The sequence below is a fragment of the Stenella coeruleoalba genome, assembly GCF_951394435.1.
Source record: "Stenella coeruleoalba genome assembly, chromosome: 16".
Taxonomy (NCBI): Eukaryota; Metazoa; Chordata; class Mammalia; order Artiodactyla; family Delphinidae; genus Stenella; species Stenella coeruleoalba.
In genome coordinates, this window is record NC_137162.1 from 4711526 (window position 1) to 4729019 (window position 17494).

General features: G+C 48.0%; 1 protein-coding gene and 1 pseudogene across 3 annotated transcripts in view; one reads left to right on the forward strand and one right to left on the reverse strand.

Annotated features, from left to right (window-relative positions):
* The window catches only part of PTPRE (protein tyrosine phosphatase receptor type E), a 165163-nt gene that overhangs the window by 136227 nt on the left and 11442 nt on the right, over positions 1–17494 (reverse strand). The window lies entirely within an intron of this gene.
* On the forward strand, positions 15730–16898 carry LOC307175007 (S-phase kinase-associated protein 1-like; annotated as a pseudogene). The gene is made up of 2 exons: positions 15730–16086; positions 16390–16898. The product of its transcript is annotated as an S-phase kinase-associated protein 1-like (transcript).

Genomic DNA, 17494 nt, shown 5'->3' on the forward strand with positions numbered 1-17494 from the left:
TGCACATCAAGGACGAAGGTTACTGACTTAGTAAGAAATCATGTGGTTTCAAGGCTTAGTTTAATGACCGACACCAGGTGCTCCTTCCAGGAGCTTCTACCTTGGTGAGGCCCTTGCAGGAAGTCTCTGTGACCCTCTGGACCCTGTCTTGGGCACTGGAGGGAGACCACAGCTCCCGAAAGCCTCCAGCCTGAAGCTGCCAGGGAGCTAGACCCATCTCCAAGCCAGGGTGCCCTGCAAAACGGGTCAGAGAAGGTGCCCTTGGGCGGAGACGGGGTGGGTCCTGTGGGAGAAGGGGGATCCCCAGGGACAGAACTGGGAGCAAAGAACAGAGCGGCAGATTTTAGATACCAGCCTGGGGGGAAGGGCCTGTGTCATAAAGCTTTGTATGGGGCCAGGGGAATCGGAGGGGAGCCTCACCCCCCACAGCACCCAGAGGGCTGCTCCGGGGGAGGGCGGCACCGTCAGTCACGTGTCCCTACTGCCGGCCTCTCCATGGAAACTGGAGGAGAGAAGGGCAGATGAAGATGGGGACACCTGCTAATTAGAGGGTTTGCATGAGGTACATGGGGGCCGGGGCGGGGCCGGGGAGGGCAGCGGGGGCGGGGGGGCAGGGCTGGCAGGAAATTCCCTCTCGGGAAGGATGCTCATCACGGAACCCCAAATGCCAGCCCCACACTCAGCGCTGCCAGTGAAGGACAGAGCAGTCCCCTCCTCACAGGTCTAAAGAAGGAGGCCTCCAGCGGGTGCTGCCCTGGGCCACAGCCTCAGAGACACCTGGCTCCCTCCCGAGCCTGGGTCCCTAGAGGACAAGTGTCTCCTTTCCCATGAAAGCAAACATGGGACGGAGGTGTCTTGCTCATGCTGCATGGTGTCAGCTTCTGAGTTTCCTAAACCAAGGCTGAACTAGGGAGGTGAGGAAGGGCCAGCACGTTTCCTACAGATGTGCTTATCCCTGGGAAAAGATGCGGAATTCCGGGAAACTCAAACCATCCCCAGGCTAGCCATGGAGTAGATTAGGGTTCCCAGTTTGGAGAGATAGCCAAGCTCAGTTTGCAACAGTATCTTATTTCTTGAGGATGGATTTCAAAGACATGTCCCAAAAGGCAAGTGTGTGACTCTCTCTCCAAAGCAAATAAAATTCTAACACATTAAAGGACAGGAATATCCTCTTAACATAAGAGCTTCACACTTGGGCTCTCAACAGGGAAGCAATGACACGGAGACCAGGGAGCTGAGGACGGACCTGGTACCCTTCCCCTCAACGAACCCACTCTAGTGCTGAGAAAAAGGGAAGGCGAACCCCAGCGTTTTTGTTTTTGATTCCAAGATTATCCCCTGCAAAGAGCCTTCATTTGAGAAAGCCCACCTCCTCTATACTGGTTCCAGAATTTGTCAGAACAAGTGTGAGAAAGAAAGCTGAGTGACTTTCAATCACTTGCGTTCTCTCTCTCTTTGGTTGCTTAACGAGTAGGTGTCTAACTCTTCGTAATTCACAAATTCTTTTCTTTTTTTTTTTTTCTTTTTTTTTTTTTTTTGCGGTACGCGGGACTCTCACTGCTGTGGCCTCTGCCGTTGCAGAGCACAGGCTACGGAAGCGCAGGCTCAGCGGCCAGGGCTCACGGGCCCAGCCGCTCCGCGCGGCATGTGGGATCTTCCCAGACCGGGGCACGAACCCATGTCCCCTGCATCGGCAGGCGGACTCTCCACCACTGCGCCACCAGGGAAGCCCCACAAATTATTTTCTTAGACGTCACTTCATTAAAGTCTAGTCAGGATTATTATTCCCAGATGGTTAACACTGAGGCCTGAGAACACAGAACTTGCCCCAAATAGCCCAGCCAGGAGGGGTGGGGGAAGAAAACAGAATCCAAATTCTCTGACTCCAGCCCCTGTCCTCCACCACATGGGGTAGACCTGTCTTTCCCAGGTGACAGAGGTTGTCCTGGGCAACCCCATGGAGGAAAACAATGTGTGTTTAGCATTACTCTCTCTGTTAAATGCCAGGGGACCTCAGATACATATTAGGCTATTAGATGATATTATAATTAAATAGCTTTGTAATATTAATTTGCGATTATACTTGAAAGGAAATTCCTAGGAAACCTAAAACACGCCACACATTTGAGCACATTTCCATCTATCCTACTTCAGAATTCTCCCAGAGTTTAATTTGGCCCATGATGTAAACAATCCCGCATTTTCATCCAGAATGTGTGGCATGTTGCTGTGTTTTCAGGAAATAGACAAATCATCTTAATTTATGTAAAGAGTATTCGTAAAGATACGATAATGGAATCTGCGAGGAGTAAACACCGAATGTGTAAATATCACAGAATTATCTCTGCACATATTGTCTCCAAAAGGGAACCGAATCCCTTTGCTGCACACAGTCCCTCAGGAGAACCTGACATTTTGTTATTTTGATGTTAATGTGCACGTGCAGGGGCTGGGAGGCAGAATTCTAAAAATATCCCCCAGATTCCAACCCGTCAAACACTAGTTTAGGTGCTGCTCGGAAGGGACTTGGCAGGGATGGACCTAGAGTCTGTCATACAAAGTGAAGTAAGTCAGAAAGAGAAAAACAAATACCGTATGCTGACACATATATATGGAATCTAAGGAAAAAAAAAAAAGGTCATGAAGAACCTAGGGGTAAGATGGGAATAAAGACACAGACCTACTAGAGAATGGACTTGAGGATATGGGGAGGGGGAAGGGTGAGCTGTGACAAAGTTAGTGGGTGGCATGGACATATATACACTACCAAATGTAAAATAGATAGCTAGTGGGAAGCAGCCACACAGCACTGGGAGATCAGCTCAGTGCTTTGTGACCACCTAGAGGGGTAGGATAGGGAGGGTGGGAGGGAGGGAGACACAAGAGGGAAGAGATATGGGAACATATGTATATGTATAACTGATTCACTTTGTTATAAAGCAGAAACTAACACACCATTGTAAAGAAATTATACTCCAATAAAGATGTTAAAAAAAAAAAATATCCCCCAGATTCCAACCCGTCAAACACCAGTCTAGGTGCTGCTCGGAAGGGACTTGGCAAGGGGGTTACGGTTCCCAACAGCCCGACTTTACAATAGGGAGCGCATCCGGGATTATCCGGGTGGGTCCAGTGCTGTCACGCGAGCCCTTAAAGGCAGGAAAGGAGCAGAGGGTGGGCACAGATGGTGGGAGCAGGGGAGGGACTCCCCCCACCCTGCTGGCTCTGAAGATGGGGGAAGGGGGCCACGAGCCAAGGAGCCTCTAGAACCTGAGGCCCACCCTCCACCTTCAGCATGGAAACAGGACCTCGTCTAAATGACCTTGGAAGAGGACACATCCCAGAGTCTCCAGCAAGGAGCACAGCCCTGCCGACACACTGATCTCGTCCTGTGAGACTCCAAGCAGTGAACCAGCCAGAGCGAAGCTGCGCCCTGGGCTCCTGACCCAGGGAAACTGTGGGATCAGAAGTGGGTATTGCTTTAAGCTGCTAAATTGGCAGGAACTTATCACGTCGGCAGCAGGAAACTGATGAGTGGGAGAGTGGCCGTGGGCACACACGTGTGCATGTGAGCAAAAGCGCCTTTTCCCACCCTCCCTTCTCTAAGAGAAAAACTGAGAAGTGACACTAAAAACTACAGTGATGCGCCCATGTGAGAGTCACAAGACTTGACTCTTCCTTATACCTGTCCTTGTCACTTTACCTGTGTGGCTCTTCATTTTCCCAGAGGGACTGTGCACAGCTGGAAGGTCAGAATGTATTTTTATGTCTCTGATTTCCCAAACGATAAGCGCTTAACATATATATATTTGCATATGCTAAGTGAGCCAAATATAAAATGTAGGGCATCTATTCATTACTAAAACTCACTCTAAAGCAATAGCTAACACATGGCAGAGCTCTTCACCATGGCACGATTTTTTGCGTGTTGCCAAATTTTCAGCACACACAGTGCATTTACTTTTCTTTTCCAGTTTTTTTTTCCTTCCAATGGGGAAGAAGAGAATCCTACGTAAGGCCTTTCATTGAATTAAAATATTATGGCACAAATTTCTGTACCTTGTATCTTCCTTATATTCCTTACTAGGAGAACCACAAAACGGATATATTGTTCATAAATAAGCATATGGTTCCTAAAAACGTTAGCCACTGAAAATGATATTGACCCATAGATTCAGATACGACTGAGTCAGTATTTAGCTGCTCACTTAAAGAGTCCACAGAGGCTTTAAAAAAATAGCTCCACTAGATAAAAAAACATTTTTGCTGGGAGATGAGTTCTGTTGTGATGAAAAAGACAGAGATCAAGGCAGAAAAATATGTCAGCGGAGATAATCACAGGCCATGATGAAACACACACACTTGTGTCCTGCCTTAAGAAAGAGCTCTTAACTTAAAAGGTGGAATAGGACCATTCTCCTGGAATATGTTGGTTGCCATTTTTCCTGCAATTTAGGATTCCTTCCTTTTGGGTAAAGAATCAAGGACGGCTAAGGAATTTCATTAATAAAAACAGAAGAAATGCTTTACAGTTCACCAAAGAGGAGGGAGGCACAGGGGATCCCACCCACAGTTGAGAGCGGTTTTGTGAAATCCTATTTAATGTACTCAGAACAGAAAGAAAGAATGATGGCATGGTGGTGTATTCTACTGTGGGCAAGCTGCTACCTTGGAAACGGTGTGGCAGTCAGTCTTTGAGCAAGGTAGCTCTACCACGATAAAATGCAAAAATGTAAATAATAAAGATATTTTAAAGCTAGTGTGTCTCCCAAGGGTTCTTAATCTTTTTGCTGACATGGATCCCTTTGGCCATCTAGTGAAGCTTATTCTCAGAATAATGTGTTTAATTGCATAAAATGAAATATACAGGACTAACAACCCAGTATTTTTAATGGGCGAAATATTTGAACAGACACAACCAAAGAAGATGTACAGTTTGGCAAATAAGCACAGGAGAAGTTGCCCAAAACCACTGGTCATTAGGGAAATGAAAATTAAAACTGCAATGAGCTACTACCACTCACCTATGAGAATGGCAAAATTAGAAAAGTAAACAACAGACAACAGTAAATGTTGGCAAGGATGCAGAGCAACTGGAATGCTATACACTGCTGATGGAAAAGCAAATAGTACAACACTGCGGAAAATAGTTTGAAAGTTTCTTATAAAGTTAAACATACATGTGATTCAGCAACCCCATCCTACTTACTTATCCAAGTGTCACGAAACTAGATTCACACAGAAACTTATACGCACATGTTATAGCCATTTTATTCATAGGTGTCCCCAACGGAAACAACCCCAATTCTCCCCATCTGGAGAATGGTTAACCACAAGTGAGTACTTCCATACATGGAATACTACTCAGCAATATTGATACACACCACAGCAAGAATGATTCTTAAACCCATATGCTAAGTGAAAGAAGCCAGACTCAAAAGGCTACATATTGTATGATTCTATTTATAGAACATTCTAGAAAAGGCAAACACTCTAGGAATGGAGAACAGATCAGTCGCTGCCAGGAGTTAGGGGTGGAGTTGGAGGGTCTGACTGTAAAGGAACAGCATAAGAGTAGTTTAGTTGGGGAGGCAAAGACTGTGTCTTGATTGTGCTGGTGGTCACGCATCTCTATGCCCTTGTCAAAACTCATGGAGCTGTACACCAAAAAAAGTGACTTTTAAATCCTGAAAAAAATTTTTTTTCATTGTTCGTAAGTGAAGTAAGCCAGGCAGAGAGAGACAAATATCATATGATATCACTTATATGTGGAATCTAAAACAAAAGATACAAATGAACTTATATACAAAATAGAAAGAGGCCCACAGACATAAATTTATGGTTACCAAACAGGAAAGGTGGGGCAAGGGATAAATTAGGAGTTTGAGATTAACATATATATCACAGTACTATATATAAAATAGATAACCAACAAGGACCTACTGTACAGCACAGGGAACTCTACTCACTATTGTGTAAACAACCTATAAGGGAAAAGAATCTGAAGAACAATAATTATACACGTATAACTGAATCACTTTGCTGCACACCTGAAACTAACACAACATTGTAAATCAACTAGACTTCAATAAAAAAATAAGTAAAAACTAACCATAAAGTAAAAATATATATATTGTTCCCACCATAAAAAAGTGTTTTAAGGGATGAGGAATATAGGATGACAAAGGAAGCCAGTTATATGAAAATAAAGTGGAAGTTTTTTCCCCATCTAAATTTCCAGACCCTCTGAATTCTATCCATAGACTCCCACGAAATCCCACGTTAAGAATCCCCGAGTGCAGACCAACACGATCAGCGACGTTATGAGGAGAAGAGTCTCTGTGGCCAAAACAGTTTGGAAACGCTGGCGTCCTCACACCTTCTCAAGTGGCACCTGAGGCAGCTATAGCTCTCAGCGCACCTGACCACACATGGCACTTGGGGAGGGGATACATATCCCAGAGAACCCTCTGGAAATACCATGTTAGATTAGCAGATTCTTGAGGGCGGTGCCCACAGTTTCCTGACCTTTGGGTCCCCAGCACCTGGCCCAGGTAGAGACTCAATAAACACCTGTATTTGTTAAAACAAATAAAATATCCATCTTTTTTTTTTTACTTCTAAAAAAAAAAAAAATCGGAGCTTCCCTGGTGGCGCAGTGGTTGAGAATCTGCCTGCCAATGCAGGGGACACGGGTTCGAGCCCTGGTCTGGGAAGATCCCACATGCCGCGGAGCAACTGGGCCGGTGAGCCACAACTACTGAGCCTGCGCGTCTGGAGCCTATGCTCCGCAACAAGAGAGGCCGCGACAGTGAGAGGCCCATGCACCGCGATGAAGCGCGGCCCCCACTCGCCGCAACTAGAGAAAGCCCACGCACAGAAACGAAGACCCAACACAGCCAAAAATAAAAAATAAATAAAAAATCAATTTCACCTAGTTACCATACAACTCAAACTTCCAAGAAATTTACTTAAAATACTTTGTTGCTTTAATACTAAGGATTTATATAATAATTTTAACATGAATCGGGATTGATAACTTTATTATGTACACAGCACACATCGTGGAAGAAATTAACCTGAAAAATTACAGTGGACAGAATCTAATTACAGAAGCCATCATGAATGCAAAGCACCTCCTAATTTTATTTTACAATGCATATTAAACTCCTGCCCCCCAAATACAATGGCTTAATGTTGTAACCTGAAATGTATGCCAATCCAAGGTTTAATTTTGCTTTTAAGATTAAGTAGCACATGTGTAATTTAAAAGTCATTTGAAACAGCAAACAATGTCATTGGGCTTACAATTAATGCACTTTTGACAACTGCAAACAAATTGAATGTGTAAATCTATTCACAACAATCTCTGTATTTAACAGACATGTCACTTTGCATGACTATACAGTTAATTTTCATTCTCCAGTGTGAAAGCTGATTTATGGCGACCTTGACCTCCAACACTGCTCTCAGCATTTTGTTCAGCTATAAAAGTTGGGCTGGACAAAAAACACTATGAAACCAAACGCTATGATTTTCTTTTCTTTTCTTTTTTCAAATTTTTTTTGCCGCACCACACAGCATGTGGGATCTTAGCTCCCCGACCAGGGATCGAACCCGCGCCCTCTGCATTGGAAGCACGGAGTCTTAACCACTGGACTGCCGGGGAAGTTCCATTATTTTTTTTTCTGATGTGACATCGGTGAAGTCCTTATCCACCTAACACTGTGCTTTCCAAAATGTTATTTCAAAGATAGATAAACACATTTCCAGTATACACCTCCAAGTCTGTACTGAGGGTAGGATGTTTCCTGTTCACTCAGCCTTGTAGGTGGATTCAGCATCAGACGAGCACGCTGTCTAACCCAGCACAGCAACTCTGTCACACACCCAGAACAAATGATTCTAAGCGCACAGAGAAAAACCAGGAAAGACGTAAAAAGGGAATGGATTGGCACTGGAAAACTTCCAAAAGGAGGCCGGATAGAATCAATACAAACGGATGGTAACACGTGCATTTAAAAACAGAGAATTGCTGTATCTGCACTAAGTTTTCTACTATTTCCTTCCCGCTCAGAAATTCCAAGCTCTAAGGAAACAAACAGGCTTGTCAATAACAAACACGATTTACTGAAAGGGGGAGCAGGCCAGGAAGCCAGCACACGATGACAACTGGATAAACAAAACAAGAGCAACTCAGAGGAACTGGATAAACAAAACAAGAGCAACTCAGAGAATCGTTTCTCTGTTAAATGAAAGGAATTTTAAAGTCTGTTCAGATATTGCATGAGAATGGTTGGAAAATGAGTGAAAAACAGCCAATATCCCAAATAAATCTTCTTTAACGTTTTGCTTTAACTATAAATCTGAAGGCTACCATTAATGCAATTACGAATCTTGAGAAAAAAGGTAATTCAGGGTTATCGTATCTAGGAAATCAATATTCCCTCTGATAGTTTGTGCAGAGTGCGTTAATTTTCCTGGCCAAAAACTGATGGTGCTTTTTGTATTTTATACTGAAATACAATATAAAATATGGAAAAATCCATTTAAATAATAATAGTAATATAATAATCATAATAAATAACACATTAAAATGCACCAGATAAATGGATATCACTATTCACTCTTAAAAGTAAAATTAAATCAGGAAAGTAATTCATTATGTCCCACCACGGAATCAGAATCACCTGTATTCTGATATAAAGGACCAAAATAACCCACTCACAAATGTTACTTATTGTATTTTCTTTAGCCACATATTTTATTCAAAGATGCGGCCATCTCAGAATCACGGTCTGGAATTGTAGAAAGAGGCTCAAAACAAGCTGCCTGGATTTCCAGGCCCATCGCCTCCAAGCTGTTCTGCTCCTTACAACCCAGCGTGCAGGTCTGGTGACAGGCCCTGCTTAGAAAGCGGACAGACCCAGGTTGGAAGCCCAGCTCTGCTACCTTCTAGGGAAATGGCCCTGAACAACTCATGTCACTTGTCCAAGCCTCAGTTTTGCTAACCATAAGATGGCCTGACATCTTACACATATTCAACTTAAGAAAATTCAGCCACACGAAGTGAATCCACTGTGTCCCCCGGTGCCTTCTCAGAGGGGGGCATCTTGTCACAAGGAGTATGATTCCAGTAGCTAAAGGAATGTATCTTTTAATAACACGGCCTCTGAAAATAGGTCAGTACTTCCTTTAGTGTCAACCAATGACACCTACGGGTTCCAACGCTGGAGGCAAAGGTAGCTGAATTAGTCTTACTGACATAGTAACACACGTGCCGCCCTCCTGCAGGTGTGTGACCTGCCCTGGGGCGGAGGCCACTCCAGTAAACCCGCCTGTTCCTGTAACTCCGTGAGGAAAGAGACAAGAGCTATGCACACGCCTGACACGTGGAGGCCCCTGAATGGCAGCTGTTACTAGTCCCTCTGTCTCTGTCTCTCTGTGTCTCTCTCTGTCTCTCTCTCATCTCTGTCTCTGTCTCTCTAGCTCTCTGTCTCTTTCTGTCTCTGTCCCTCGGTCTCTGTCTCTGTCTCTCTCGTCTCCCTATTAGATCACAACAGCCGCTTCCCGACTGCTTCCCATTCCCCGTCTGCTGGTTCTCCCTGCCCCTGTACTCCCAGGACTACTCTGCACACACGGAACCTGTCACCAGTCCACAAGGAGCAGTGCCCATGTCTCTGTCTTGCTCCCCACGTCCCTGCCGTCCAGGCTCCTGCACTCAGTTAACCAGGAAACGTGAAAGCAGCTCTAGGAAATGGAACCAAATATTCCTGCTGGGATGTGAAAGCTTCCCACAGAAGGAAAAGAAACTAATATTAAAGGTGAATTTTCCAAATCTGACTTCCCAGACAGAACAACTATAAACGCTCATTTCTTCACTCGTTCACGGCTAAACACGCTCACATTAAAACAGCCTCAGGGGTGAGAACAAAATAAAAACAAGCTCTTTAAAAATTTTAATAGCCTGTACTTCCTTCCAGAAGACAATCAGTTACAGTAGAGGAGAAAATGAAAAAAACAAAAACCTCAGTTTTTTTTTTTTCACACAGCACGAGACATTGCAAACAGTTATCTATAAAGCTGTAACGTTTCCTCACTACGAGCCGAGGAGGAAACCTAAAAGTTGGAAACTCTGCCTTGAGAAAACACAATAAAAAAAAAAAAAAAGAAAACACAATATATAGAGTCTTGACCTTAAACAAAATTGTTAAGAAGTGATTATTTGTTCCCTAAAAGGATTAGCTGCTTTACAAAAGGATTATCTACAGACTTCTAGAAGGTATTAAGCTTAGCCAGTGCATATAAACCACGATTCAAATTAGCATAACTTTTCAGGAATACATTAATATGTAATACTGGGTTTACTTGGAGACAAAAATAGCCCTTGAGTTCGGTACAAACCAGGCAGCATGAATGCCTGTCTTTGGGGGCTGCCCTTAGCAGCCTCAGCTCTCGTCCTACTTCCTGGCATCCTTCTTACGTGCACCGTCAGTGGTTCAGAGCGCTCCACCCAGGGCAGGATCCTACCTGCGGTCCCACCTCCACTCACCGGCAGCCAAACTCCGGCAGGGAGGTAATGCAGCCTCCAACAATCGATCCTACCCAGGACTGACTCTTGCGCGCGAGTTGTGTATCCAGGGATGCTCTGCAGCTGCTGGTCGAGGCCACAGCTGCGAGGGCACAGTGGCAGCAACGTCCAGCAGACCCAGCAGCCACGGACCACAGGCCACATCCTCATCAAAACCTCCTGTGGCCTGGCCTGGACTGTGGCTCAGGCTGTGAGCCTCTGGGGTTCCTGCCCCTTTCCTGAAACCGGTTCTCCAGTCTTCCATTTGATTCTAAGGACTACTCAGTAACCTTCTGTCCAGTTGCTTTTCTCAATTCTGTGGTGCACAGCTAAAAGCCGTAACTCATACACCCAGGACAATAAACGAAGGAAGGGTCCTCACCAGCACCTACCCTGTGGAAAGGGCTGGTCATCCTTCCCTGCGTAAGTAGGGCTAACCTGAGTGACCAGCAGAATATTGCAGAAGAGACCTTGTGACTTCGGAGGCTAAGATGCTGCAACTTCTGCCTTGCTTTCTCTGGGACCACTCTCTCTGGGAGAAGCCGGCTGCCGGTCATAAGGATGCTCACGTTGTCCTACGGATATGTGTCCACGTGGGGAGGCGCTGAGGCCTCCTGCCCACAGGCGACATCAGCTTGGCAGCCATGGAATTGGATCAGCCAAGCCTCAGACGTACCGGCTTCAGAAGGTGAGCTGAGACCAAACTGCCAAAGGTCGCGTGTGCTTCGTCCGCAGGACCACCTCTCCGGTGCCTGGGAATGTGCATTTCAAATGCCTCTGCTTAAAATAGAAATGGTACCGATGGCTGAGGTTTTCACACTTGGCTCATTCATTAAAGCAGCTACTTTCTAGCGAGCTCAGCTACAGTTGTACTCGATAACTTGTAGGTTTAAAAATTACATATTATCAATAGTTTTTAGGAAAGATGAAAGCACTAAGATATGGGGGGTCCGTGCCAATGTTTCCATGTTCTGTAACCAAATGGGACCCTACTGAACACTTCACCCACGTTGTGCTGGTTAATCTTGCAGTTTTCATTGCTTGGGTCATTAAATACCCCCCTGAACACAGGAAGGGACGTTGGGCAGAGAGGAACATACCGACCGTAGGCCAATGGTGAAATCCCGCTGACAAACATACATTTGCCCAATCACGCATCTCGAAAACATTCCCTCGTCCTTGCTGACGAAGAAGCAGGCCTGTGACCCTATAACTCCACCCCATCTCCAGCTCAAACTCCTTCTCGATAAAAACGCTTCAGAGTTAGTTCTCACGTGCTCCTCTGATTTGCTCAGTTTCTCAGAGACACGGTCCACCTCACACCGTGGTTAATTGTATTTTTTATGCATTTTGACACAGCATTTAAACCTCCACCCAAATACTCCTTGTACTCGTCATGGATGTTTTCTAGCTTAAGCCTCCTGCCGGGAAACCGTTCCCTGCCAGCCAGGCCAGACAGTGCCACGATCGCACGGATTTCATCGGGATGCGCGCTGCTCTTTTAAGGGGCTGAGCTCCCACCTACCAGAAATCAGGCCGCGGGAGATGAGTGCAAGGGAGTGGGCACCCCACCTGAAGGTCAGCTCCAAGCCCGGGTTCATCCAGATCCCGCCAGAGGTAACAAGAAGTAACGTATGTGTGGTCCGGACACTGCATTAAAGAAAGACTGTGACTCCAATGCTAGGGTATCTTGATCGAATTTTTCCCAAAGTAGAAACTCTCCATGGAGCCCTTAAAACGAATCCAAAATGATTTTCGCATCAGGAGCAGCTGGGCAAAATCATTCTGTTATTCGGTTCTGTCGGGCTCGCAGCACTTAGCCCCGGGCATCTGTGGTTCCTCAGGCCTGAGTCAGGGTCTCTCCTGCAGCCCCTGGGGTGGCCCCTGTTCCCGGAAGCCTGTCCCCCTGGCCTCCTCATGTGATGAGGCCATCGGATCTTTTCATTTTTTGGAGACTGGGCAATAGGAGGGAGGAAACAATGGGCATTTCTTGAACTAGCTTTGCTATTGCTCGTTTCAAAAGAACGGCATACCGGCCACTCTGAAGGTGAAGTGTCAGCTCTCGGGGCCACCGGTCTGGGCAGGCGTGCAGCGGGCGGGAGAGCTGCCAGAGGCACGAAGCCACGGCCGCTGACATGGCCACTGCCACCCACGGGGCCGGTGTCTGGGGTCAGGGCGCTCACTCCACAGCGCGAGTGGCCCCACTGTGAGAGGGTGAGCTCAGCGGGGTCTGGGGTTCTGGAAGAAGAAGCCCCAGAGGTGGAGCTGAGACTGGGGAAACACAAGAGAAAGAGTGGGGAAGCGGGGAGCACAAGGGGAGCCTGGTGGGGGACAAGCCCGGCCACAGCCAATGGGTGGCCCTGCCGCCCAATTTGGCCTTAGAGTCCGACCTCCTTTGAATGTTAAGGTTAGAAAGAGAGTCGCAGGAATCTGTATTCACTACAAGATAGATGGGCTCTGTAAAGAGAGGCTGGCAACATTTCAGTCCCGGGCGGCAGCCACCCAGCCATCAACACCCACGTGGAAACGGGGCCCCTAACGAACACACACTGCTCCGGATCCACGGGGAAGGGAAGCGGCACAGTTCCTGGCGCAGGAGAGCCTCTCAGTCCCACGTGGATGACACCAGGACCTCGGGGCGGCCCCCTCGCCACACACGGTCCCCAGAGCAAGGCTGAGCTGGGCGCCACCAGCCTCTTAGGGGAATCCTGGGGGCAGACAGACAGACAGACATGGAAGCCCAGGCGCCAGGTAGAGGATGTGAGGGCAGGACCCGTGGATTCTGTTCAGCACTGGAGCCCCAGCACAGAGTAGGTCTCCCGTTCATACGTGCTGAGCGGATGACTGAATGGACATAGGTACACGACTACAAGCCTCCTGGGGCTTCAGGGCCGCGGGCAGCAGCCTCCACCACCACCAGCATGCTGCTGGGAATCCCACCCTCCACCGTTTATTCCGTTCAGGCCTCGGCTTTCCCAAGCTGTCGTCTTATAAAAAGCAACGCTTGAAACTGGCCCCCACTGAGTCCCTAACACCTCGGTCATGGGTTAGTCTATCCAAGAGCTCTCATTTAGGACAGAAGCGGCCGGACTGAAAGGGGAGCAGAGCACGAACGAAGGGGATTCGCCGAGGATATGAGTCTCCCTCGGTGCAGGCACTCGTGACTGGCCCCCTCCCGACGATGGTTGCATTTCAGTCCTGAGAGCCACGGGTACCAGGTACCATCTCAATCCTGCTGTTGGCCCTGCGAGGAATCGGTGCCTCTTCTCCACCTGCCCAGGCAGCCATGGGGCCGCCTATACCTCCGGGGCCACCCTCTGCCCTCGGTCACTGAGGAGAGTCCTGACCTCGTTCCTGGGCCCCTGCAGAAAGCCCCTGACGTCTTCCACCCGGCCACACATCGGGATTCCCTGGGGAGCTCTGTGAAAAATGCAGCTGCCGACCTCACGGCATGCAGGATGCTCTGGGACCTCCCTGATGCACGGCCCCCTGGAGGAGACCACTGAGAGCCCCCCGGGCCCCCAGCCCACCCCTCATCAGCCACCTCCCCTTCCTCAGAACCCCCCTTCACCTCCCCCAGCCCACGACGGAGCCCAAGTCCCTCCTCTGATTCTAAGACCCTTCCCAGGAGGCCGAGGGGTCCTCACATCTGCTCCCTGAGCGGTCCAGCCTCTTCCCCTCCCCTGAAGGCCTCAGCCACCCCACCCCAAGGTGATCTGGAGGGAGCTGCTCCGCCCCCGACCCCTGGCAGGACACGGGGCCCAAGCCTGGACAGTCAGAATAGGATGAGCCCTGGCCACGGTGCAAGCCTTTGGGATGGCAAGTGGCCAAGGCCTGGCTCATCAGAGCCAGGGAGACCCACCTGGGAGCCTACGGCTGCACCTGCTGGAAAGGCTCTCTCCTGGGGGGATGAGAGGCTGCTGGGGAAAGAGCCTGTCCAGGCGAAGGGGAAAGGATGGCGGACCCTGACGGCAACGCTGAGCCACTGGATCCCGCTCTTCCCGAACCTTCGGTTACGTAAGTCAAGGAGGCCTCTTGTGAACCCGAGTGGAATGAACCGTGTCTCCACGTCTGACGCCCTCAGATCCCTGACAATACACAGCCCGCCTCTTCCAGTCTGCGGGGCGACATCACACCTTCCTCTGCACTGGGGCCCCAGGGAAGGCCAGGGGAGTCGTGGAGGAAGGGTCAGCCCACGCCCAGGTACAGACTCTCCAGCAGACCCTCCCACAGACAGGCCTGGGAGGCTACAGCCACGTCAGTAACGGGAGCTGCTTCTTCTGTCCCGCCACCGGGACCCCCACCAACTAGCACCCGTGATCGGAGGGGAGTGTGGTGACCTCAGGGCAGCTGCACACCCACCAGCTCCCTGGGGATACATACCCTGGCTGGGGGTGGGGAACAGAGTGGACCCTCAACCAGACTCAGAGTGGAGGCAGCAAGGGGCTCCTCCCAGAAGGCAGGCCCCCCTCAGGCTCCAGGGGGGCCAAGGGACTCTCCTCATGGGCGCCTAACCGATGTCTCGTTATCATTGGCAACAGGGGTCGAGCCCCAGGGTACCGGATACCAATCACTCCACACGTTTCAATGCATATAGTCACCATCAATCAAGCCCATCACATCCACACAGCCAAGCAATCCCCGCCCAACGTCGCTCAGGCCATCAGCTCGGAAGTCACTCTGGGAAGCACGGCCGTGCTCCCTGCCTGCCGGGTCTGAAAATGGACACAGCACGTGGAGCCAGGCTGTTCCAACGGCTCCAAGCTGCCGGTCACTAAAGAAAGCATAATCTCTGTAAAGCACTTACAGATCACTGCTGTACTGACACAAAACAAGACAACAAGAAAATCCACTGCAAAGTAAAAGGACGAGGATTGATGTCCTTGATTTCTGCCGGCACTGCCTGCCCATTCAGGATGTGCATTTTACTATAAAAAACAATAAATCATTTGCTAAACAAAAGCATGCCACGTGCAAGAAACACACGTGACTGCCTTCCAAAATACCGCCTGGACGCAGCTGGCCGGGCCAAAACCACACCCAGAGGAACAGGCTGGTGAGAGTCAGGCCAAGCGGACACAGGATGGAGGCCCAGCAGTGAGGCCATAGCCCCTCACCTCCAGACTCTGCTAGAGGCTGGACAGTTCAACTCCTGTCAAAACAGACAGATAAGCGAGGCTTTCGTGTGGGGTCTCCACACGAGGAGCCCCCATTTCCCGAAGCCCCAAAACTGAACAGGGGGTCAGACACAGGAGGGAGGATAAAGGGGTCAGCCCACCAGGGTGGTGAGAACAGGAAAAGGATGCTCGGTTGGACTTGTTCTCAACTTGTCTGTTTTTCTTTTTGCAGACGCCACCCTGCTCTCATCAGTCTCTGGCCCACCATCTCCTTGAGTCCTAACACCATGCCTTCAATTAAGTTGCAGAGTTCTGATGGATAGATATTTGAAGTTGATGTTGAAATTGTGAAACAATCTGTGACCATTAAGACCATGTTGGGGCTTCCCTGGTGGCACAGTGCTTGAGAGTCTGCCTGCCAATGCAGGGGACGCGGCGGGTTCGAGCCCTGGTCTGGGAAGATCCCACATGCCGCGGAGCACCTGGGCCCGTGAGCCATGCCCACTGAGCCTGCGCGTCCAGAGCCCGTGCTCCGCAACGGGAGAGGCCACAACAGTGAGAGGTCCGCGTACCGCAATGAAGAGTGGCCCCCGTTTGCCACAACTAGAGAAAGCCCTCGCACAGAAATGAAGACCCAACAGCCAAATAAATTAATTAATTAATTAATTAATTAAAATTTTTAATAAAAGACCATGTTGGAAGATTTGGGAATGGATGATGAAGGAGATGATGATCCAGTCCCCTTGCCAAATGTTAAGGCAGCAACATTAAAAAAGGTCATTCAATGATGCACCCCCCACAGGGATGGTCCTCCTCTCCTAAGGATGATGAGAACAAAGAAAAGCGAACAGATGACATCCCTGTTTGGGATCAAGAATTCCTGCAAGTTGACCAAGGAACACTTTTTGAGCTTATACTGGCAGCAAACTACTTAGACATCAAAGGTTTGCCTGATGTTACCTGCAAGACTGTTGCCAATATGATCAAGGGAGAAACTCCTGAGGAGATTCGAAAGACATTCAATATCAAAAATGATTTTACTGAAGAAGAGGAAGCCCAGGTACACGGAGAGAACCAGTGGTGTGAGGAGAAGTGAAATTTTGTGTCTGATGCTGTAACACTGTAAGGATTGTTCCAAATACTAGTTGCACTGCTTTGTTTATAATTGTTAATATTAGAAAAACGGTCCACAAATGCAGCAGCAAATCAGTTGTATTTTAGCAGAATGTCGTCCTCATTGCATGTGTAGTTTCAGTACAGATTCCAAACTTATGGCTCAGTTTCTTCTAGTATGATCAAAAGTTATTTTTTCTTTGTTCTGAATAAAACTGAACTGTGGGTTCTCTATATAAAGTGGCATTTTGGGCTTTCCCTCTTTTTGTAAAGTAATTTCTGCCTAGTTTATTGTCCAGTTAACTTCAGTTTAGTGACTTTTAAAAGTTGGCATTGCAAATAAAACAACTTGCAAAAAATTTTCTGAAATAGAATTAACAACATATTATCTTTATTCATGAGTTGGCAACTGGAAAAAGGCTACTTGAGGTAAATGTTATCAGAGTGGGGTTATCAGAATGTCTTCCAGCTTCCTGGAGTCCACTGGTATCGATTAGCCTGTATGTAGCAGGGCTCCCTTAATTAGATCTGAGGACGTGTTTTTGCATTTTTATCCTCTCAGCTTTGAATATGTTGGCTAGAGGCTCAGTTACTACTCAGTTTGTGGTTTGAGAGGAAATAGAATTAGACAGTTTGCTGGCTTTTCAATTAAAAAAGACACTTGACCCATGTGGTGTGTCATCTTTTTATGAAC